The sequence below is a fragment of the Heliangelus exortis genome, chromosome 3 (assembly GCF_036169615.1).
Source record: "Heliangelus exortis chromosome 3, bHelExo1.hap1, whole genome shotgun sequence".
NCBI classification, from domain to species: Eukaryota; Metazoa; Chordata; class Aves; order Apodiformes; family Trochilidae; genus Heliangelus; species Heliangelus exortis.
Window position 1 is genome coordinate 114859147 of NC_092424.1, and position 22270 is coordinate 114881416.

A 22270-nucleotide genomic window follows, 5' to 3' on the forward strand; every position below is an offset into this window, starting at 1 on the left:
AGGGTGCTGAGGAGCAGGAGGGTGCTGAGGTACAGGAGGGTGCTGAGGGGCAGGAGGGAGCTGAGGTACAGGAGGGTGCTGAGGGGCAGCAGGGTGCTGAGGGGCAGCAGGGTGCTCAGGAGCAGAGGGTGCTGAGGGGCAGCAGGGTGCTCAGGAGCAGAGGGTGCTGAGGGGCAGCAGGGTGCTGAGGGGCAGGAGGGTGCTGAGGGGCAGCAGGGTGCTGAGGGGCAGGAGGGTGCTGAGGGGCAGCAGGGTGCTGAGGGGCAGCAGGGTGCTCAGGAGCAGAGGGTGCTGAGGGGCAGGAGGGTGCTGAGGGGCAGGAGGGTGCTGAGGTACAGGAGGGTGCTGAGGGGCAGGAGGGTGCTGAGGGGCAGCAGGGAGCTGAGGGGCAGGAGGGTGCTGAGGGGCAGCAGGGAGCTGAGGGGCAGGAGGGAGCTGAGGGGCAGGAGGGTGCTGAGGGGCAGCAGGGTGCTGAGGGGCAGGAGGGTGCTGAGGGGCAGCAGGGTGCTGAGGTACAGGAGGGTGCTGAGGTACAGGAGGGTGCTGAGGGGCAGGAGGGTGCTGAGGGGCAGCAGGGTGCTGAGGTACAGGAGGGTGCTGAGGTACAGGAGGGTGCTGAGGGGCAGGAGGGTGCTGAGGTACAGGAGGGTGCTGAGGTACAGGAGGGTGCTGAGGGGCAGGAGGGTGCTGAGGGGCAGCAGGGTGCTGAGGGGCAGCAGGGTGCTCAGGAGCAGAGGGTGCTGAGGGGCAGCAGGGTGCTGAGGGGCAGGAGGGTGCTGAGGGGCAGCAGGGTGCTGAGGGGCAGGAGGGTGCTGAGGGGCAGCAGGGTGCTGAGGGGCAGCAGGGTGCTCAGGAGCAGAGGGTGCTGAGGGGCAGGAGGGTGCTGAGGGGCAGGAGGGTGCTGAGGTACAGGAGGGTGCTGAGGGGCAGGAGGGTGCTGAGGGGCAGCAGGGAGCTGAGGGGCAGGAGGGTGCTGAGGGGCAGCAGGGAGCTGAGGGGCAGGAGGGAGCTGAGGGGCAGGAGGGTGCTGAGGGGCAGCAGGGTGCTGAGGGGCAGGAGGGTGCTGAGGGGCAGCAGGGTGCTGAGGTACAGGAGGGTGCTGAGGTACAGGAGGGTGCTGAGGGGCAGGAGGGTGCTGAGGGGCAGCAGGGTGCTGAGGTACAGGAGGGTGCTGAGGTACAGGAGGGTGCTGAGGTACAGGAGGGTGCTGAGGGGCAGGAGGGTGCTGAGGTACAGGAGGGTGCTGAGGTACAGGAGGGTGCTGAGGTACAGGAGGGTGCTGAGGGGCAGGAGGGTGCTGAGGGGCAGGAGGGTGCTGAGGGGCAGGAGGGTGCTGAGGGGCAGGAGGGAGCTGAGGAGCAGGAGGGAGCTGAGGTACAGGAGGGTGCTGAGGGGCAGCAGGGTGCTGAGGTCTCCCCTCGAGGCCTGGCACTGGTCTGAACTTCCAGAACCACCTCTGAAGGTGTGGGTGATGCAGGGATGGTGGGGGGAAAGGCACTGAATTCCCTGGGGTGCTGAGCAGGGATTGACTAATTAATTAATGAATTAATTGCTGCAGTGGGGGAGAAGACCACTCCCAGGAGATGGGTGCCTGGGGAGCACCTGGGAGGTGACAGAGACCCCACCAGGGTCTCACAGGGAGAAGAGCAGGAGCTAGGGTGGTGATAGCCAGAATTTTCTTTGTTACCTAGGTTGTTTGTTTTGTTGGGTTTTTTTTAATGCTATACATTTGATATAACTGAAGATCAATTTTAAGAGCTTACAGTAATATATTTTAAGTAATATATATTTTAGTATCTGTAAAAAAAAAAAAATTAAATTGACAAAGGATGATTTATGAACTGGATAAACAGGGTACTGGGAGTACACAGTGTCTCAGCAGGGCCAGGAGTAGTTTTACTACCAGGAGAACTGAAAAGATTTTTTTTTTCCATTAATGCAATAAAAATGGGAATTCTTAAGAAGAAGAAATCCAATACTGTTTACCACGTGCTTTTCTTGTTTTGACAACAGGCCTGTAAAAGCAGTTTAGAAGATACTAAACCTTTGTCTGTCTTTTGCCTTTTTAAAAGGGACTTAAATTGGAATAGAGGGTATGTACAGAAAAATCAAGTTGACACCATTTTAAAATGTATTTTTACACAAATAATATAGAAAAATCATATTTTACATAAGAATTTTAAGTATTTGAAATATGTATATATATACTGTATGTACTTCATATATTCTTTATTTTACATTTTCAATGTATTAAAAAGTATTTGAGATGGTTGGATTTGAGCATGTAATAATGTTTAACACAAAAAAAAAAAGAAAGAAAAAAAAAAAGGAAAAGAGGGAGAGAGGAGGCTGTGAGCAACTAGAGAGGAGCAGAGGAGCCAGAAGTTCAGAAGCAAATGAATTTTGGAAAAGTTTGGGCAGTTTCAGCTGCAGCATACAGAGTATTTATCAGTTCTGTGTCCTGTTTGTGTTTCTGTCAATGCTTGTTCATTTTGCCTCGTAACCACCCAAAAATAATCTGTGGTGAGAAGAGAAGAAGTTGAGGTGGATCTTTTATACAAGCAATGCTACCTTTGAAGCCAAAGAGACCTTCTGCTCCAGAAGCTACTCAACCAAAACAGAATCAAGCTGCTCAGTGCTGCTGTGCCATGGGATGCTGATGAGTAGCTTGGGTCCTGCCCAAGCATCTGGGGGAATAAAACAGCACACCAAAAATCCAGTGATTTCCAGGAAATTCGACCAGAGCAACTTATTGTATTTTTTTCTTCACGTTGTAGGAATTTTGGTGAAAATCTCACTGTAGAGGCTGAGACATCTTTGCAGCTCTCAGAACTGGGGGGGAATTCTCATCAGAAATGGGGTCCCAGAGGTGCAAAGAGAGCAGGTCAGGCAGCAGAGGGGTGCAGAGCAGGAGGGCACCTCGGTTTCTCTGCTGGTCCTGCTGCAGAGAACAATTTATTAAACAACAAATACTCCCTGTTCTGTCAATACCTGTTTCTGAGAGCCCAGGAGCTCTGCAGCCCCAGCTCAGAAAGCAGAGGAAATCCAAATCTCTGCTGAGAGAAAGGTGGGCAAGGCTCCACAGCCCAGGAGCAGGGCTGCTCCCCCCAGCCTCTTTCCTGGTGTCATTTTGGCTCAGAGGACTCAGACTCAGTTTCACTGTTCCACTCATTGCAGGGGTCCTGTCTCTAAATTGGGGGTGTTTGCAGCAATTTTCTGTTGCTGGGATTGACAGGGAAGGAAACTGAAGGTGGGAAGGGAAGAAGCATCAACAAGCTGAGTTATTAAGGTACAAATCCAAACCCTGGGCAGGCAGGTGGCTGGGATTTTTATACTGCTACAACTGTTGTCGGGAAACAAATTAAAAACCCACCAGATGACGTGGCAGCCAACGTTTTGTCAGAGCTTGGTGTCCACACACGAGTGGGGCTTCCACTCAGGAGAGCTGCCCCGTGGAAAGCCCTGTGGGGTGTGGGGGCTGTGTCTGTACCTGCACACAGCCAGAGCAGCTCCAGCTCAGGCTCCTGGTGACATTTCACCCTGCAGAGTCACCACAGCCCTGGGAAGGAACTGCAGCTCTTAATTTGTTTCCATGTTTCAGATGTGTGGGTCAGACAAGACACAGAACAAGCAACGTGTTTTGATCTGCTGCACTTTGGGGAAACAAAAGAAAAACATTCCTTATTCCCCTGGTACTGCTGCATCTCCACACTCCTCCCTCTCCCAGTTTGAAATGTAAACTCAACTGGTCTCCTGTACCTTCCAGTTAAGTCTCAGCTGATGCGTTACGTATTTTTTTTTTTTAATCAGAAAAGCTGGGCCAAGAGTTTTAAGGTGTGGAGGTCCCTCCTAGCCCAGTTCCAGGGACAGCAACACATCCTCTGAACACAGCTGCAGCTGACAGGTCAGGCTTTCCCTTCAGCCTCAGGGACAGAGGTTTCAGTTTTGGTTTTGTTTTAATCTGGTATCTGGAGGTGTAACCAAGGATGCCCACAAAGAGGTTGCTGGATTTGATCTAAACCCACACCCCACCAGTCTGTTTGCAAAGTGAAACTGAAATGAGAAGTGTGGCAAGGTTTGTATGGAAAATAAGAGGGTTTTTAAAAAAAAAAAAATAAAGGAGAAAAAAAAAAAAAAAAACCACCAAGATTGGGAAGGTGACTTGGAGGCATTTAAAACCAGCAGGGGCCATTCCCAGCCCCAGCAGGGAGCTGCCTGCCCCATGGCACCGCAGTGAAGCACCTTGGGTTTGTCAGCAAGTTTCTCCTTGTGCTGTCTTAAGATTCCACCTGAGCTTCTCACCAGCATGGAGGGGCCTGAGCAGTGCTCAGAGGAACAGCCTGGCTCTCACCTGGGAGATAGCACCTGGACAAGCAAAAAGTCTGCCCCGTGGCTTCTGTCTTACTGTGGGTTCTGTTCCTCCTTCCTCTCACTTATTTTTTTTTTTCTGTCATGTAAAACTACCTGCTTCATAATGAATGTAAGATACAGTAGTTCTTCAGCACATGGGCAAATGTGTATTTTATCTTCATGTTTCATTTTATGGTAAATAAAAAGCATATGATTTTATGGTCTGTGGTACTGCTGGGTGTTGATTTTCCAGAGGTTACCTTTTATCCTGCAAGGGACCCAGAGAAATGACAGGGAACTACATCTTTCCGGATGGATGAGCTGTAATTTTCTTTTCAACACATTTCAAGAGGAAAACTTCAGCTTAATACTAATCCTTGATAAGCACTCAGCAGATTTCATCCCATGAATCCCTTCCCACTGCAAGAGCACCTTCTCTTCCATCCCTTAGAGGATGGGTTTGGTTGGAAAAGTCCTTTGAGATCATCCAGTCCAGCCTCAGGGTCTGTCCCTGGGCACTGCTGGGAAGAGCCTGGCTGCCCCTTCTTCATTCCCACCCTGCAGGTGTTCCTGGAGCTCCCTCAGGCTTTGATAGAGTCATGGAATCATTTTGGTTGGAAAGGATGCAGAATAGGTCCACTGAGTCTTTGAGATGAAGGAGTCCAACCCTTCTCCACCCCTGCCCCATGTCCCTCATCCCCACATCCCCAGGGGTTGCTCTGAAACCCCTCCAGGCATGATGGGGACTCCAGCCCTGCCCTGGGCAGCCTGGGCCAGGCCCTGACAACCCTTTCCAGGGAGAAATTCTTCCCCAGCTCCAACCTAAACCTCCCCTGGCACCACTTGAGGCCAGGAGACAAAAAAGACCAGGATTCACTGTCCTGAAATCAGAATGACTTCCTGTATGACAGGCAAGAGGAGTCTACTGGAAAAGCAGGAATTCTGAACCAGGGAAAAATAAAAAAGTTAACCCTGGAAACAGAAATATTATTCTATAATGCAGAACAAGTTATTAGAAAGGCAGAGTTACAAAGTCATGCTAACACCTCCCTGCTCCCAGCTGGTTGTAACTGGTGAGTATTTACCTCCTCAGACTCCCTCCTTTCCCATGCCTGTTCTCCAGCTCCCCAGACACCTCCTCAGCTGTGGGGAGTTCTGTGCCCTGGGAAGGAGCCATCCCTGGGGTGTCCTGTTCACCTGGGACATGTCACCTGTGTGTGCACAGAATCTGCTTCACTTTGACAGTCAGCAGTGGGCTTGTTTTGTTCTCTGCCCAACAGCAATAATAATAATAATAATAACAATAATAACAATAATAACAATAATAACAATATATTTAAAAACAATTTGCAAGTGAAAGAAAAGCTGCAGAATCCATTTCTAAGTATAGATGGGGAGCACTCTTATGGTTCTGGCAAGGTAATTATCTTGTCATGCTGAAGAGGAACAGGAGGTTTTTTTGTTTTTTTTTTCCTCCCTCCTGAGCTCAGCTCCTGCTTTCTCTCAGTTTCCATGCTGGCTGCTCACTGGGAATCCCCGTGAGGTGGAAGAGCAGCTGTGAGATGCAGGTAACTGCACAAGAAATGCAGGTGACTGAGCCAGCTCCTGGTGATCCATAAACTCAGAGGCTGTAAGGACCTTCTCAGGTACTGAGAGAGCTGCTCAAGTGCAAAATTTTACATTCAGAATTCAAGGTAAATGTAAATAAAAAAAAAAAGGATAGGAAAACATTCCAATTTCTCCATCACCTCTTCAGTTACAGCTGTTTAGGGCTGAACTCTGTTCTCTTTACACCCACGTAGAACATAACTTCATGTGAAAGTTGAGGTAAGCTGCACAAAGTCCAGCTGGAGGCCAGGCATGAGTGGGGTTTCCCCAGGGCTTGGTGCTACTTATTTACTAATTATTTTGTATTTGTATTTGCTATTGCTCCAGCCACTGAACATCTCCACTCAGGATCCAGCCAATGAAGCTCAGAGTCTGCACGGGAAGCAGCCCTGGGAGCAGTGGCTGATCCTGACAGGAGGACTGTGCTGCCCTTTGGAGGGGCCTGGACAGGCTGGGAAATGGGCACTGGAGAATTTCACCAGGTTCAAAGCCCACAGCCTGAAATCAGGAGGGGTGGACAACTGGCTGGAAAACACCTTGGCAGAAAAGGACCTGAGGTCGTGGCGTGGGTACAAGGAAGGCCTGGACTTAACCTGGGGAAAGGCAGGAAGATTATCAAGAGGAACATTTTGCCCCGAGGACAGGCAGACATTGGAATGGTCTCCCAGGGGAAGGGATTCCCCCAGTTTGGAAAGTCTGAAGTCCCAGCTCAGCGGGTGCTGGGACATTTCATATGAACAATAATATCAGAAGGCTTGGACCAGGTGAGGTCCCTTCCCACTGTCACAGGTTCTGTGATTCTCTGCTGTGCTGCACAAGCTGCAGAAACCCTTGGGCTGGAGCTTCTGCAGCCACACTCTGATCCATTGGCTGCTTCCCTGCTTCAGCCGTGACACAGCACCAGGAAATTCCAGTGCTTACCCATCCCTACCCCCTTCTGCTGCTCCATTTACTACCAGGGATGCAGGGAGCAGAAACAACCCCTGCACCACCTCTGCCAGGTCTGTTCCACTGCTGCCAGCGGGGCTGACCCCAGGATTCAGGAGGAGTTAAATAAAAACCAGAACAAACCCATGTCCTGTCATCTGCACGGCTAGAGCTCAGAATAAACACTAACTCAGCACTACCTAGAATGTCTAAGCAGCCGTTTTTTTTCTCGTTTTCCCGTTCCCTCATGGCACAGCCCCTCCCTCCCACACACACAAAATCTTCGCAGCCACTCCACACGCAGCCCGAGAACCTCGGAGCTCCAGGGCAGGGTCCTGCAGGCTGCTTGGGGACGGGGGCTGAACGGGACAGGTCCCATCTCACACCCTGCCCTCTGCTGTGGAGCCCCAACCCCATCCTGAACCTCACCCCTGCTCCTGGGGGACACAGCAGCCCCAGCTCAGCACCCCCAGGGCAGGCTGAGCAGCTCCAGCTGAATGCTCTGTGGGGCTTCACTGCACATATAGACACACACACACACACAGATATATATATATCTACACATAAAATATAATAGACTCATAGGATTGCTTGGGTTGGAACAGACCTTGGAGATGATGGAGTCCAACCCTTCCCCAGCCCTGCCCCATGTCCCTCATCCCCACATCCCCAGGGCTTTCTCTGAAACCCCTCCAGGCATGATGGGGACTCCAGCCCTGCCCTGGGCAGCCTGGGCCAGGCCCTGACAACCCTTTCCAGGGAGAAATTCTTCCCCAGCTCCAACCTAAACCTCCCCTGGCACCACTTGACTTGTGCCAAAAGTTCCTCTTCTCCCATCCCTTGTTCCTTGGGAGCAGAGCCCGACCCCCCCTGGCTCCAACCTCCTCTCAGGGGCTTGCAGAGAGCCACAAGGTCTCCCCTCAGCCTCCTCTGCTCCAGGATCAGCACCCACAGCTCCCTCAGATGCTCCTCACAACTTCTCCACACCCTTCTCCATCTTCTCCAGCCCCTTCCCCAGCTCCACTCCCTTCTCTGGACACTCTCCAGCCCCTCCATGTCCCTCTGCTCCCCAGGGCTCACACCTGACCCCACACCGCAGTTCACTTCCACGGGTGATCCCCGCACGGTGCTTTCTGGAGTCACAGACGCACCACGGAGCGCTCAACCAAAGCCTCCGGGCCGAACCTCCCCCTGTCCCGCTGCGAGGCCGCCCTGAGGCTCAGGGCTGCAGGGGCTCCAGGGGCTCTCTGCCCGCACACACCCCGGGGACCCCTCAGGCCCCGCTCCCCTCGGGACAGGGGGCTCCGGGACCTCCCCTCGGGGGCCGCACTGCGCATGCGCCCTCAGACAGCGCGCGCTGATGGCGGGAGGCGGGGGGAGAGGAGAGGGGGGGCCCGGGAGCGCGCGCCGGCGGCGGAAGGTCCTCGGCCTCCGATTGGCTGCGGCGCGCCGGGGCGAGCGCGCGGGGCGAAGCGTCCGGCCTCGTGATTGGCGGCCCGGGCGGCCGTCGCAGGGTGCGGGGCGGGGCAGGGCCGGGGGGGCGGGGTCCCGGTGAGAGGCGCGGGGTTCTGATTGGCTGGGGGAAGGGGGGAAAGGGGTGGGGTGAGGCGGGCGCGGGCTGAGATTGGCGAGAGTGCGCGCGCCCCCTGCGGAGGCGTGCGGGGATTGGCTGAGCGCCGCGAGGCGGCCGGGGACCGTTGGAGCGGAGCGGAGCGGCTGAGGCGCTGGGGCCGCCCGGGGCTGAGGAACCGGAGCCGGTGGCGGCCCGAGCCCCCCCGCACGCAGCGTCCCCGCCTCGGGCAGCCCCGGGACCCCGCGCCGCCGGCTCCCAGCAGAGGTGCGTACTCGGCGGGACGGAGGCAGGCGCTAACGGGGCCGAGGAGGGCCCGGTGAGGGCTCCGCTACCGCCCGCGGGGCGTGAGGGTGCGGGGCCCGGGGAGGAGCGGGAGGGTGTCCCCGCTGCCCCGCTCCCGGGCGGGCTGTGAGCACCGGCCGGGGGGAACGCACCCCTCCTGCTTTACACGCGGTTGGCGGCCGCGGGCCCCCCGGGTTCTGGGAGCTGCGGTGAGGGGGTTTGCGGGGCTCCCCGGGCCTGGCGCGGGGGAAGGGCCGAGCGGAGGGGAGAGGAGCGCGGCCACCTCCTAAAGCAGCCCTGGGAAGATTGCGGAGCCTGGCGGTGGGAGCTGCCCCGCGCTCCCTCGGCGCTGCTGGGTCTGTGGAGCCCGTGGGTTGGCGGCGGGAACGTTCCTGGCACCCGAGGGGGTTTGGCTGTGGCTTCTTGTTTCATCTTTGAGCAGAAAAGTGCTCGCGTAGACGCAGAGTCTGCGGGCTTCGTTTCTTTGTAATTAGCAGGAGACACAATCAGGGCAGAAGCAGTATTATTCTGTCTGCAAAACAGGGGGGAGCTGTTATTTTTCTCGGGAAAACCACATCTTTATTGGGAAAAAGTAGTCCCTGTTTTTCTTTTCCCCCATCTTTTCAGACTGTGTTTAAATGTTCGAAGAAGGAACTGTGCCCAGAGAAGTGGAAGTTGACCAGAGAAACTTCAGTGTAATTCAGGTAATGAGATCTGCTGTGGAGGCTGCTGTGGAGGGACTGAACTTGCAAACTTGTGTTATGTAACTGCTTCCAGTTGCCTGTTTGTCACGTTCTCAGAACTGATACTGAAATTATTCATTTATGACAACCTTCTGGTGATTCTGCATTTCACATGAGGTATTGGACATGTAAAAATATCCCTGTGTGAGATGCACTCCTGTGTTAAAAGAACAAACAAGCAAACAAACCAGCACACAATTACATTCTTGTGCAACAGATCCCTCAGCTGGGGAGGGTGAAGCCAATGGGTACTGAGGGGCTGGAGAGTGTCCAGAGAAGGGAGTGGAGCTGGGGAAGGGGCTGGAGAAGATGGAGAAGGGTGTGGAGAAGTTGTGAGGAGCATCTGAGGGAGCTGTGGGTGCTGATCCTGGAGCAGAGGAGGCTGAGGGGAGACCTTGTGGCTCTCTGCAAGCCCCTGAGAGGAGGTTGGAGCCAGGGGGGGTCGGGCTCTGCTCCCAAGGAACAAGGGATGGGAGAAGAGGAACTTTTGGCACAAGTCAAGTGGTGCCAGGGGAGGTTTAGGTTGGAGCTGGGGAAGAATTTCTCCCTGGAAAGGGTTGTCAGGGCCTGGCCCAGGCTGCCCAGGGCAGGGCTGGAGTCCCCATCATGCCTGGAGGGGTTTCAGAGAAAGCCCTGGGGATGTGGGGATGAGGGACATGGGGCAGGGCTGGGGAAGGGTTGGACTGGAGGGTGTCCAAGGTCTTTTCCAACCAAACAGTTCTGTTTGTGTGATACTCTTGAGAGCTGGGAGAGCCTTAGGGGTGTGATGCTTTCTTGTTTCTCAGGGGACTGGGGAGGCACTGAGAAGGGGCTGGAGAGTGCAAGTTGTTTCTGTGCAGCTTGGAAGTGCATGTCTAATAGGATCTGAGTACTCCAAGTTAGAATTTGATCAATAGTTGTGCATGACTGGCCTTTGGAAATGCTTTGTACTTTCAGTTTTCTTTCTGTTTGCTGAAACTGACTGTGTAGTCTGATGTTCTGCCTGGCATGGCTGCCCAGTCACAAAAGATTCCACGTGCCTGAAACAGTGGTTCAAGAAAATCAGAACTATCAGTTCCTGGTTTTAGAAGTCAGGAAGTGCTGCTCTGAGGAATCATTTTTCCCCCCTTCTTTTTTCTATGGTGTATGTACATGATCTGTTCTGGATGGTATCATGTACAGGAGGTTACCCAGAAGCATTGGTTTCAAGTAGTTGCTTTTTGCATTTCCTCTTCTTCAAAGGATATTTTGGAGCAATGGAAGATTTAGATAAAAGAGCAAAAGTGCTTCTGACCTCAGGGCTTCCTTTTTAGGGAGGCTGGAAAGGGAGAGCCAGTGTAGGGCAGGCTGAGCAGCAATTCCTCCCATTTTGCAGAGCCTGGCCATGCCCTGTGCTGCAGCCTGCTGGGGTTTTATCCCAGCTTGGTCAATCCACCTGCTTTCAATCCAGGATGCTACTCCAGGCCTTGCTAAGGTCATCACTTCAGCTGCATTTAATCCTGTCTGTGTTTCTGCTCGTGTCATTATCACACCCAGGATTCTTGGCTCCCCTTTGTCACTGCTGGATGATTTGTCCCCAATCTGCTGCTGAGCTCTTGCTCAGTGTGGGGAAGGGAGCTCCCCACTGCTGTTTGGGATGCTGGTTCACATCTCACACTGGAGAGGACACAGCCCCAGAGCTCCCTGTAAGCACCCAGTGACACCTCTGTCCCTGAAAGGTTTGGCTGGGATGGACACAGAAGCCAGGACAGCATTTCCACTGCTGATCAGTTCTGTCTCAGTCTCACTTCTGTTGCAGCAGGCTGCTGCTTCTCAGTGCCTGGAGGTTACTGGGAACCACTGATTCCTTTAGATCTTGTCTACAATACATTCAGACTTCTGGTTTATCCCAAAACTTGGGTGTTTCAATAATAATAATTCACATTTTAAGAATTAAAGGATGGGATAGAAAACTTGAGAAGCAGCTGTAATGGAAGAGAAAGGGCTTTTGGAATATCATAAAGGCATCATTCTTCCATCAGTTTAATTACCTTGCAGGGTGGCATCCAGCTTATAGTCTGCAGCCCCTGGTAGCTGTGGTGTGATGTGCAAGCTGACAGGCTTGGGAGAGGCAGAAAATCAGGTCTTGAAGTGTAAACCATCAGCTTGGGGGTGAGTTGGTACCAGCTGAGCAGAGCCCTCAGACCCAGCAGCACAGTGCTTCAGAGGGGTCACTTGTGTGCTGGTGTCTCAGGAGCTTGTTTAGGACCTAAAGGATGTGGGGAGACAGAGTGCTCTGCAGCTCATTTCCTACAACTTCTGTTCAAAGGAAAGGGAAATCATTCTCTAAGCTTGTCCATAGTGCTGGAGTCACTGCCTGCATCACCTGAGACACAGGGATGGTTTCCCAGCTGGTTTTTTACTTGGTTTCAGGGTTCTGTTATCTGTTGATAAGGATTTGAATTAATATGTTTGTATTAGGTTAATTTTTATTATTTTTTCCCGTTGAGTACCAGAGAGTAGAAGTCATTATTGTAGTCTATGTTTGGTTTAGTATTTAAACAGGTTTCTCCTGGGGCTAAACTTAAACAGTTTCATGGATCTCTTCCAGTCCTCTGGGTTTTCAAGGGCTAATAGAAGGCATCAAAGTTTTAACTTCTCAACTGTGCTTAAATACATATTTATAAAAACGCTTAACACCAACAAAAATTTTATCAGCCTAAATCTAGAAGGAATGGTAGGAGACCTCATCATATATATGTTGTGGAATCTTATTTGGCCAGTTGGAACTCTTTGGAAATTAATGGAATGAAGACAGCAGGTACCAGTTCATATCTGTGTTTTTAAAAGACTGAATGTATAAAGTGTAGTTGTAGTTGAGTGTTTTGCAGTTACAAAACAATTACTGTAAGTAGTTAATGACTGGCTACAAGTCTGAGGTATTTTTCAGTCTTTGTCAGTCTTGCTGCTCGCCAGTGCAGTTTTTTACATCATTGAAGGAATAAAGAACATGTTTTGCCAAAAAGCAAACAGTGAGGGAGCCTTGTCCCTACTTTAAATTTCTTTAAAAACATGGAAAGTGACAAAGCTAAGGGCTAAAAGCTCTTAGTTTTACAGAAGATCAGTTAAAGTTATACATTTGGCTTTTTTTTTGTTTTCCCTTTCTTAAAGAAAGATCTTGGTCTGTGTCCCCAGCTGGCCAGATCCTTGGAGTTTGGCTCCCAGAGGAGAGGAAGCTCCTGACCCAGTGGGTTACAGAGCTGTGGGAGCAGCAACAGGGCTAAAGATTCTGAAAGGGGTTTTTGAACAGAGCCTGCAACAAGAAGTGAGGCAGGGGAGGGATGAGGTTTGCAGGTGCACTGTGATGTAGTCTGGTACTGCCTGTGGCTGGGGTTTTGTAACAGCAGGAGAGACTGAGGAGTTCATAGAATCCTAGAATCCTAGAGGTTGGAAGGGACCTGGAAAGATCATCTAGTCCAACCCCCCCTGCCAGAGCAGGGCCCCCTAGAGTACATCCCCTAGGAACGTGTCCAGGTGGGTTTTGAATGTCTCCAGTGAAGGAGACTCCACAACCCCCCTGGGCAGCCTGTTCCAGGGCTCTGTCACCCTTACAGTAAAAAAATTTCTTCTGATATTCAACTTGAACCTCCTATGCTCCAATTTACACCCATTACCCCTTGTCCTATCACTGGTCACCACTGAGAAAAGCCTAACTCCATCTCCCTGACACTCACCCCTTACATATTTGAAAACATTGATGAGGTCACCTCTCAGTCTCCTTCCTTCATGGTGACAGCAAACACTGACAAGTTGTGCAGGCAGTAGTGTGCTCCCTTATCTTGCTGTGTGGTGTGATAAGGGCTGGACAGCAGAGCTGGCAGCAGGCTGAAGCACACACATGCAGTGCCTCTCTCCCTGCTTACATAGTGGATGCAACTCAGCTCTGGAGGCTTTTCAATACTTTCCAAGATGAACCAATCTGCAGAGTCCTGAGAGGCTCAACCAGGGTTACACCAAGGAGCAACCTAGGTGTGTGGGCATGGCTGAGTAACATCCCAGGGCAGGGATGCTCTGGGGATGGGCAGAAGGCCATGTGGAAAGCACAACAGTATTCTTTCACTTGGTCTATATTACTTTTTTTTTTTTTTTTCCTTGCAGTGCCTATGGAGTCTTTTAATGATTGTGTGTTACTCCTATTTATATTTTAATAGATTATCACATCAAAGGAAATGCTGAGGCAGCAGGGAGGCACAGGTTGTTTTGACAACTAGTTCTAGGTATAGCCACGTTTTTGGAGGAGGTATTGCATTTTTCTGGCAGCTCAGGCAAAACTAAGGTTGTTGTGCAGCTGGGACTATGTATGTATGCTCACTTTCCCATTGACTCTGGTAAATGGCAGATACACTTTTAAATTTAGATTAAGGTAAATCCATTATTCTACCATTTTATACCCTTTTAATAATGTCTAACACTTAAGAAAAAAAAGATACTTTAGTAGACTTATGAAGTTGGTGAGTATGATTTTATATTTTAAGTTAAAAGAGGAGATAAATGATCACTATGTAAAGAATTTATCTTGGGTAAGCTTTTTTCCCCCTAATTCAGTTGTGATAGTGGGGTTGATGTTTCCTGGTGCTTGCCACTCCTGTGACTGGAGATTCCCATCCCTGCAGGGATGCCAGAGGAGCAGGTTGGGTGGACTTTTCCTGATGGGCTGCAACTTTCAATCTAAGCTGATTTTAAAAAATGTTAAACTGACCTGGAGTGAGGTGGGAAGGAAAGGACTTGGGTGAATATATTATTGATTGGTGCAGATGGTAGGAGGTGATGGAGAGCTAGAGGTTATGGCAGGTACTGAAAATGATTTTCTCTCCTGAGGAGATAAAAAGGAGGTAAAAAGGAGATAAAAAGAAGATATCTCCTGAGGAGGCAGGACTGGAGGGGGGGGAGCAGAGTTTGTGCTCCTGAGATGAGGGTCAGTTTGTGTTCTGTCAGTGCTCATGTGTGTCTCTTACCCTCCTGGTACTGCATTCCTTATTCTGGTCATGCTCCATCTGTTAATCTTGGCTGATAGGAAAAGGGCAAAAATGTACCCCAGAGCATTCCCTAACAGATATTTCATTTTGGTGAAGAGGCAATTTTAGAATTTTAGAATTCCCTCTTGTGCTCCAGTGAGCAGCCGTGGGAACCTGCAGATTAAAATGGCTGGAAAGGGTTTTGTGGGATTCCCCCTGGGAAAGCCAGGCAGCACAGATTGCATAGAAATCCCCTCCAGTGCTATAAAGAAGATGAGCCTTCCCTGCCTGGGAGGGAGAGGTAAGCTATTAATTAGGATATTTTCAACTTCTTGCTGCTCGAAAACCATGGTGTAATATTTTGTTTATCTTGCTGAATATTAACCCTGCTTTATTTCAGGGAAACAATTTTAACCACTAAATCTGCTCTTGTTTGCAGGCTCGTGGTAAATCTGCTGTATAGACATTACTTTTAACTTCAGCCTCCAAATCAACAGGGCAGGTTGTAAAAAAAAAAAAAAAAAAAAAAAAAAGCCATTTTCTCAGACTTTGGGGCAGTTGAGAATAAACAGCATTTGTGGTGGCTCTTCACTGAATTCAAGAAAAACATTTTTGTTTCCCAGACACTGTGTCCTGGCTTCCATGGATCCTCTCTAGCTTTGACTGTGCAATATGTGTTTATAGCTTCCAGTTTTCCTGTTCCCCATACTGAACAATTTCCTGCTCACTAAAAATGAATCTATACTGCTATATTTACCTAAAATAATACCTCGTAGTACTTTTTTAAGCTTTCTTTGGTTTTGTGATTTGAATTTCACAAGCAGGAGGCTTCTAACATGTAGTGCCTGCTGTCAGTCTCATCAACCAGTCTGGGGTCCTGCACCTGGCCTGTAAATTCTTCAGGGCAGGGATTTCTTCCTGTTCTGGGCACTGAACAAATAGTTCCATACGTGAAGTGAAATCTTGTGGTGTTACAGTAATTCAGATCATTTGAACTCTACCCAGGTTTGAGTTTTTTGGGTTTGTTTATTTTTTTTCTGTTTTGTCTTGAGGTAATCTGGAGCTTTTGAAAACAGCGTTAAAGCTTTTGAAGGTTCTGAAAGAAACTCATGATCCAGTATTGCTGCTTGTTCCATCTCTGCTTACCTTGTCTCTAGTAAAATCTGTCAAGTTGTTACTGGGTGGGAAGGTCAGGTTGCTGGGCTCATACTGGGGGGCACAGAGCTGAGCTGTGGCTCTTTCCCCAGCAGTGGGGGCTGGGGGCCATCTCCTGTACAAACAAACCAGGGGCATTTCATGCCCTGGGGAAATCTCACACTTTTAACAGTAGTGTCAAGGAATGGAGTAGGGACAACTTTACTTACTAGTACTAAATTTTTTTCCTAAAGTACTTGATTGCACATGAATTTTCAAGAAAGTTTACTGTGTAACATGTGCATAGTTTAGCAAAGTCATCTCTAAAAGTAGCTTGTGATCCACTGTTGTGCTTTTAGGGTTTTTTTTTTTTCTATACTGCCTCGTATAGAATTTCTCTAAAAAATTATAATCCACTCTCTTGGTCTTTGCCCAGTGATTTTTTTCACTTCTGCCCTTCTTCCAGACTGATGTCAGCTTTGCATTGTAAAGATCTCCCACAAGCATCTTAGTCTAATTCCTGTAAGAAAGTTTTATCTTAAAGATTTGTAAGACTTCAGGAAACTGTGCTGCCAAAGGTGTGTATTATTTCTCCAAGATGCTCTGGTATTCCTCTTGCTGCAGATACAGAAGTGGCATTTTAAAGTCTTTAATACTTTTGTGCACAGCTGCTTATGTTTCAATTACCTCCATACATTGATGGGAACAGAGTTATAAATTTAGACAAGTAGAGTTACCAGAAATGGTTAAAATATACTTTAAAAGAAGATTTTACCAGTCTACTTGCATAAGTATAAAAAGTTCATCTTTTGTTTTCCTGAGTTTTGGTCTGGTTGCATTAGCTGTGTCCCCTCTGAAACAACTTCTGGATCACTTTTCTTTTTCCTAGTCAGAGACACAGGGGAAAGAAGGAATTCTTTTAATCAATTATATACATTAATGTTTGACTGCTGAGAAAAGGGAGATCAGAATATGAACCCAGAGGGGAGGGAGAACAAAGAAATGAGTAAGACAGCAGCAGATATTTTGCCTGTGCCAGTGGGAGATGGAATGACATCAAGCTTTTTTTGGGTTTTTTGGTTCAAATTCTTAGTACAGCAAAATTAAAAAATACTTCATCTTTTTACTGAAATCTCTCTAAGATGAATAAATGCAAGGTTTTGTGTCATAAATTGATTTTGTACTTTAAAATTACCAGGACCTTTATGAAGATTTCAAATCAAATGATGGTCAGAAGTTTAGAAGCCTCAGACATGTGCTAAACCCCATGTGACAGCAGTAACTTTTTCTGCAGGTACAGATATGCCCCCAATTTTTATTCAGTATCTTTATCTCAGTGACAGGGTCATTCACATTTGTAAAATGGCACGAAAGCTTTTCTTTGAACCACCTGTGAAGATTCATTCCTTCTCAGCAGAAAATGGGCAGGAAGTTTTGAGTGGTTTTCATTGTGCAGCGGGGACATTAAAGATCAACAAATGCCCCAAACTGGTATTCTGAATTTTACTTTAAATTTCAAGTTATTTCTGAACATAAATAGAGATACGAATAATTTTACCTGCACACAGGAGCTGTGGTCTTATCAGTGATATCAGATGCATAAATACAACATCAAGAAGCTGAACAAACACTGATTTAATAATTCTTAATTAAACTTGCATTTCTTTATTCTGCTGTTAGAATTTCAGTGCCAAGCAGTGCCTGGAAATGGTTATCAGATCAGATCTGAATTTCCTTTGGTCTACACTTGAAAGGTGGAAATACAAAAGAAACCAAAATGGACTTAGAGTATCCCAAGGTAATTAACTGGGTCAATTGGTGACTGAATTAGAGTGGTGAGGAAGCACCTGCAGCTGTGGAACCCAAAGGACAAAGTTGGAGTTCATAGTGTCTGACATGGCAGGAAATGAAGAAAATGACAGGGAAGGAAAAGAAGATGCTGCCTGCAGTTAGTGTGAGAGCATGCAGGCTGCTGAGGTTTGTTACCAAGTCTCCCTTGCTTCAGTTTGAAGAGGAAAAGGGTTTTTTAGGCCGTTACCTACAGCTGATGAGCTCCAAGAAGAGCGAAACCTTTTAAGATGGGTCCTGTAGTATTGGCCTGAGTGTGAGGGGCTGCTCTGCTGCTGCAGGTCCAGAGTCCTCAGGGGCTGAGCCTGTTAGAGCAAGGCAAGGGGAAGAGAGTCATTAGGTTTTACTTTTTAATTTATATTTAAAAATGTGTGAAGAAGTGAATGGAATGTAAAGAGAAAAAGGGAAAAAACCCGAGAAATAAGGAAATCAGGAAAATGTTTTGAGTTTCTGGTGCTACTTGAAGATGTTTTAGATGGCAACTAGAATTCTCCACACTGATGGGTAAGGAATATATAAATCAGCTTTTATATTAACTGTCATAGAGGTTATTAATGAAGCAATCAAACTCTTTCTTGTAGGTACTGAAAAAGGGAGAGGGTGAATGGATAAATGGAAATTACAAACTTGTTTGGAGGTTTGCACCACACAACTCTGCTGGTTCTGTAAGATACACAGCATTGGTGCTTTAAGGCAAACATTACTTGTCAACAAGTGCATACAAGTAACTGTTAGTGCTTAAAGATTTTAAAAATAATATTTAGTAATAACTTACCTGTTTCTTTAGTGAATATATAAATATTCTGTATACTATAAATATCTGAGGGGTGAATGTCAAGAGGATGAGGCCAGTCTTATTTCTGTGGTGCCCAGGAACAGGACAAGGAATAATGGGTTGGAGCTGGAACAGAGGAAGTTCCAGCTCAAGCTGAGGAGAAACTTGTGGAGTGTGAGGGTGAGGGAGCCCTGGCCCAGGCTGCCCAGAGAGGTTGTGGAGTCTCCTTCTCTGGAGCCTTTCCAAAGCCCCCTGGATGTGTTCTGTGTGTCCTGCCCTGGGGGATCCTGCTGGGGCAGGGGGGTTGGACTGGAGCAGCTCCAGAGCTCCCTTCCAGCCCCTCACATTGTGTGATTCTGTGAATATTTTACTGCAGTGCAGATAATTCCTTGCTGATTTCCAACAATACAAACTTGAATAATAAGCATCTTGAAGTAAAACATCCCACAGGACCTGAGGTTAGTCTTCCCATTACAGTAGCAAAATACCCTTTTTATCTGTGTATGTAGATGTAAAGATAAGTTATGTATAAAATATCAATAAAATATTAGTATTGGTAATTTTCAGCAGCCTCAGCCTCTAATCTGAATGGTTGGGGAGTGAGTGGAGCAGAGGCACTGTGAGCTGAAACTGGGGCAGGCTGTGGCTTCCTTTGGGTTGTGCAGTGAGAGGCAACGTGCAGAGGGCTTGGCTGCAGCTCTGCCTCCTGCTCTGAAACCTTCAGCAGAGGCAGCACCGTCCTGACCTCCCTGCAAACCAAGTGCTGTGCTGTCACTGGGGGAAATGTGGGGTTTCACTTGAGCAGAGCCCTCCTGCCTTCTCCTGCCAGGTTTCTGTTCCTCTCCCTGGGGTGCTGGGAGTCAGGGTAGCCCATGCCCTCAGGGCAAGAACCTGTGGAATGAAGTTGTCCTTCCAGCTCTGTGCTTGTCAGTCCTTGAAGCCTGGGGAGACATCCAGCCTCAGGAGACTGGCTCTGCTTTGCACACCCAGCTGCAGCTGGGTTTTACAGCCTCTGAGAAAAAATACAGTGGGTTGAACCTCCTCTTAGTCCTTCTGCTAAAGTGAGGCAAGAGCTGCCATAATGTGAGCATCTTCCTTGGGTTGCTGAATCAGGTTTCTGGGAGAGAACTACTCATGGAAATCATCCAGGCCAGCCTTGTGGAGTGACTGTCACTGCACCCTGGCTGGAAGCAGGGTAAGTTCTCTGAGGGTGCTGCCCTTGCTAGAACAGCAAAACACAACAATCCTCCTGAAGCATCTCTGGGGAGGCTGCAGGTTTTTCCCCTGTGCTAGAGGTTGGTAGAGATGGTTTGTGTCCAGGCATAGATCTTTATGCACTGGAAGTGTCAGCCTGTGGCTGAATTAAGTGTTACTAAAGCTACAGAAATTAAATTCCAATGTTATTCTTCAATGATAACTGCACCAGTACTACATGGTTTGAAACTCTGCTGGTCTGCTTGTCTCACTTAGCACTTGAAGCAGTTTGTAGACTTCTGATTTTTCTTTTGATTCAGTTGTGACTGTAGTGTCTACTTGGAGCATAACTTCTGTGTTTTTTTTAGCTACAAGAGAGAAATTAGGTTTGGTTTATGTTGCACAATGTAGATTTCTAATTTGGAAAATACTGGGGGGGGAAGGAAGGGGGAGAAAACCAGACTGACACATTATCTTTCTGCTAAGAATGCCTCAGTACAGGGTAGAGGTAAGAAAAACACATTCTACTCAAAAAGCAAAGTTGCATTTTGAGGCAGAAGAGAAATAGAGCTAAATAATCTGAGCTGAGTTCCTTGCAGTCTCATTGTCCCCAGGTTAACTCAGTCACTGTCACAAATTATCACAAAGGGGAAGTGACCAGAGGGTGCACAGTGAGTTGGCTGCTGAAGGGAATTATCTCAAATGAAATCTAATCCTTAAGAGGTTTGGAAGGAGTCAGTTGGCACTTGAATTGCATCTCCTCTTGCATTGCTCAGTGAGAGGCAGGTGAAGTTATGCAAATAAGGGGATGAGAAAGGGGAGAGCTTAGCCAGGCCTAGGTTTGTAGGGCTCTGAGCTTCCCTCAGGAATAGTATCCCAGTGCTTCAGTTTCCTTCTCTGAAAGGTTCAGACCAATGCTCAGTCAAAGAAAAACAAAGAGAAAAAGAAAGCTTGAAAAATATTCATAGTGTTCTATTAAGAACCTGAAGGATCTTTTCAAAAGAACTGTATTATTGCTGCTGTACAAAGCAGTGGTGTGCCCACATTTTGCATACCCTGTTCTGTTTCTCCCTCATCTCTGAAAGCAGATGATGGCACAAGAGAAGGGATGGTAGGAGATGATAAAGATCAATCTGTGAATCACTCTGTACCAGGGATTTCTGTGCAGGAGACAGTCTCCAGATTCTTCAGCTTAGAAAAGAAAGAGATGATGCCTGGGGGTTACTCATGGCTTGTCCAGTGCAGAAATGGCTGGAAACTGGAGGAAGTGTAAAATGGAACAAGCCAGTAATGAATCTGAAAGAAGAAGGATGATGAGGAGCCAAGGTCTGGCACAGTATGGTCATTCTTATATTTCTGTTGAGAATAAATCAACAAAAAACGGTTCCCTGCAAATTTCTGAGTGCAGAATGGAATTTTACAGGTTTCTCCATCTCACAGAAGAACCACAGAGAAGACAAGACTTGGTACCACAAATTTAATCCTGACCTTAAAAGCAAAATCCAGCCTGTTCAGCATAATTAAAGCATAACATCTCTGAACATAATTAGAAATGTTTTTAGAGTTTTCTGTGAAAATCAGAGGGTTTTGATGTCTAGGTTGTTACAAGTAGCAAGAAGGCTGGCTCTGGGAGTGCTTGGCTTTCAAGAATTGTCACTGCTGGCAAGTGAGGCTTTTTTCTCTGCAAGGACCTTTTGGGGAATCTTGCTTTTCTGTGTTCTGAGGTTCAGTGGCAATTTAGAGTGGGGGAAGGTAGAAAGCAGATTCTTTAATTAAACATTACTAACCCCAAGTCTTGGTATCTTCATGTGTAGGCTCTTTGGTGAACTTTGCTTTTGAGGCACTCCAAGGGTAGATGGCAGGAAGTGTAGGGTAGGAGTAAGAAAACAATTGTATGTTCTAGGTTTAGCAAGTCTTGGGCTGGATGGAGGCTGGAAATGTTGTAGCATGGCCAAACCCACAGAGAGCTGTCTGGAATGTTGGTATTTGTGCCTGTGCTTACAGAAACAATGAAGTTAGGTTTTGACATTTCCCTTTCAGCCTTGACCAATCCCCTTCACATACCTGCAGTAGGATACAGTGTTTACTGTTGTTTTTTATGAAATTTGTTTAATGTTTTTATATTAAAACTCATAATTTCATCATCTGAATCCCTATTGGTTCCTGCCTGGATTCTTCCTCTGCCTTCCCTGATGCTTGTAGCCCTTTCACCCTCAGGTAACGTGTCACTACACGTTCTGAAACATGCAGGAAAATGAGATGCCTTTCATTGTTATTATTCATAGGTAGAGGAAAACATGAATTCACTGTTCCTTTCTTGTGGAACAGTTTGGGATTTTTCCCTGCAGTCTGTAGCAGTTCTGATCCTTGCCTCTCATCAGTGTGTCCAGGTGAATTAACATTTTGTGTTGCTGCTCGTGGTCATTCCCATGCGAAGCTGGGATCCCTGTTCCTCCTCCTCCAGCCTGGTGTGGTTTTCCATGCTGCACATTCATTGCTTTAGTTCACCCCTCTTGGTTTGGCCCTTCCTTGGCTGCTCAGCTTCCCTGCTATGTGTGGTTTGGTTTGGAGCCAGGGCAGCACAATGTGCTCTGAGGAGAGGGAAGGACAAAGCAAGCTGAGATCCTTCAGTGTGGAAGGGAGAGGCAGCTGGGGAGGAGATGTGTTGGGGATCTAGAAAATCATGGATAGCACAGAGGGTAGGTAGTGGCTGATTGCTCTGGTCTCTCCACAGAACTTGGAGGCTTTTGCATCTGACAGGAGGAGGGAGGTGCAGAAAGCCCAGGGAGGGGATTTGTTGGGCTGAGGGTTTCATGCTCAGGAATTCTTGCTGCAGTGTTGTGAACATCAGAAGTTGAGGGAC

General features: G+C 48.2%; 1 protein-coding gene and 1 long non-coding RNA gene across 21 annotated transcripts in view; both read left to right on the forward strand.

Annotated features, from left to right (window-relative positions):
• Positions 1-865: 865 nt before the first annotated feature.
• Positions 866-4569, forward strand: LOC139795409 (uncharacterized). Its single transcript, XR_011725486.1, has 2 exons — positions 866-1086; positions 1411-4569. It is a non-coding gene; the product is annotated as an uncharacterized lncRNA (long non-coding RNA).
• Positions 4570-8535: 3966 nt separating this feature from the next.
• The window catches only part of DTNB (dystrobrevin beta), a 172777-nt gene continuing 159042 nt past the window's right edge, over positions 8536-22270 (forward strand). For 5 of the 20 annotated variants that reach the window (XM_071742333.1, XM_071742327.1, XM_071742328.1 and 2 more), the window contains exons 1-2: positions 8541-8722; positions 9368-9444. The gene's annotated coding sequence lies outside the window, so the exon portion shown is untranslated. Of the gene's footprint in view, positions 8723-9367; positions 9445-22270 lie in introns of all 20 variants that reach the window. The other 15 variants (XM_071742320.1, XM_071742322.1, XM_071742325.1 and 12 more) reach the window with 5 other exon arrangements.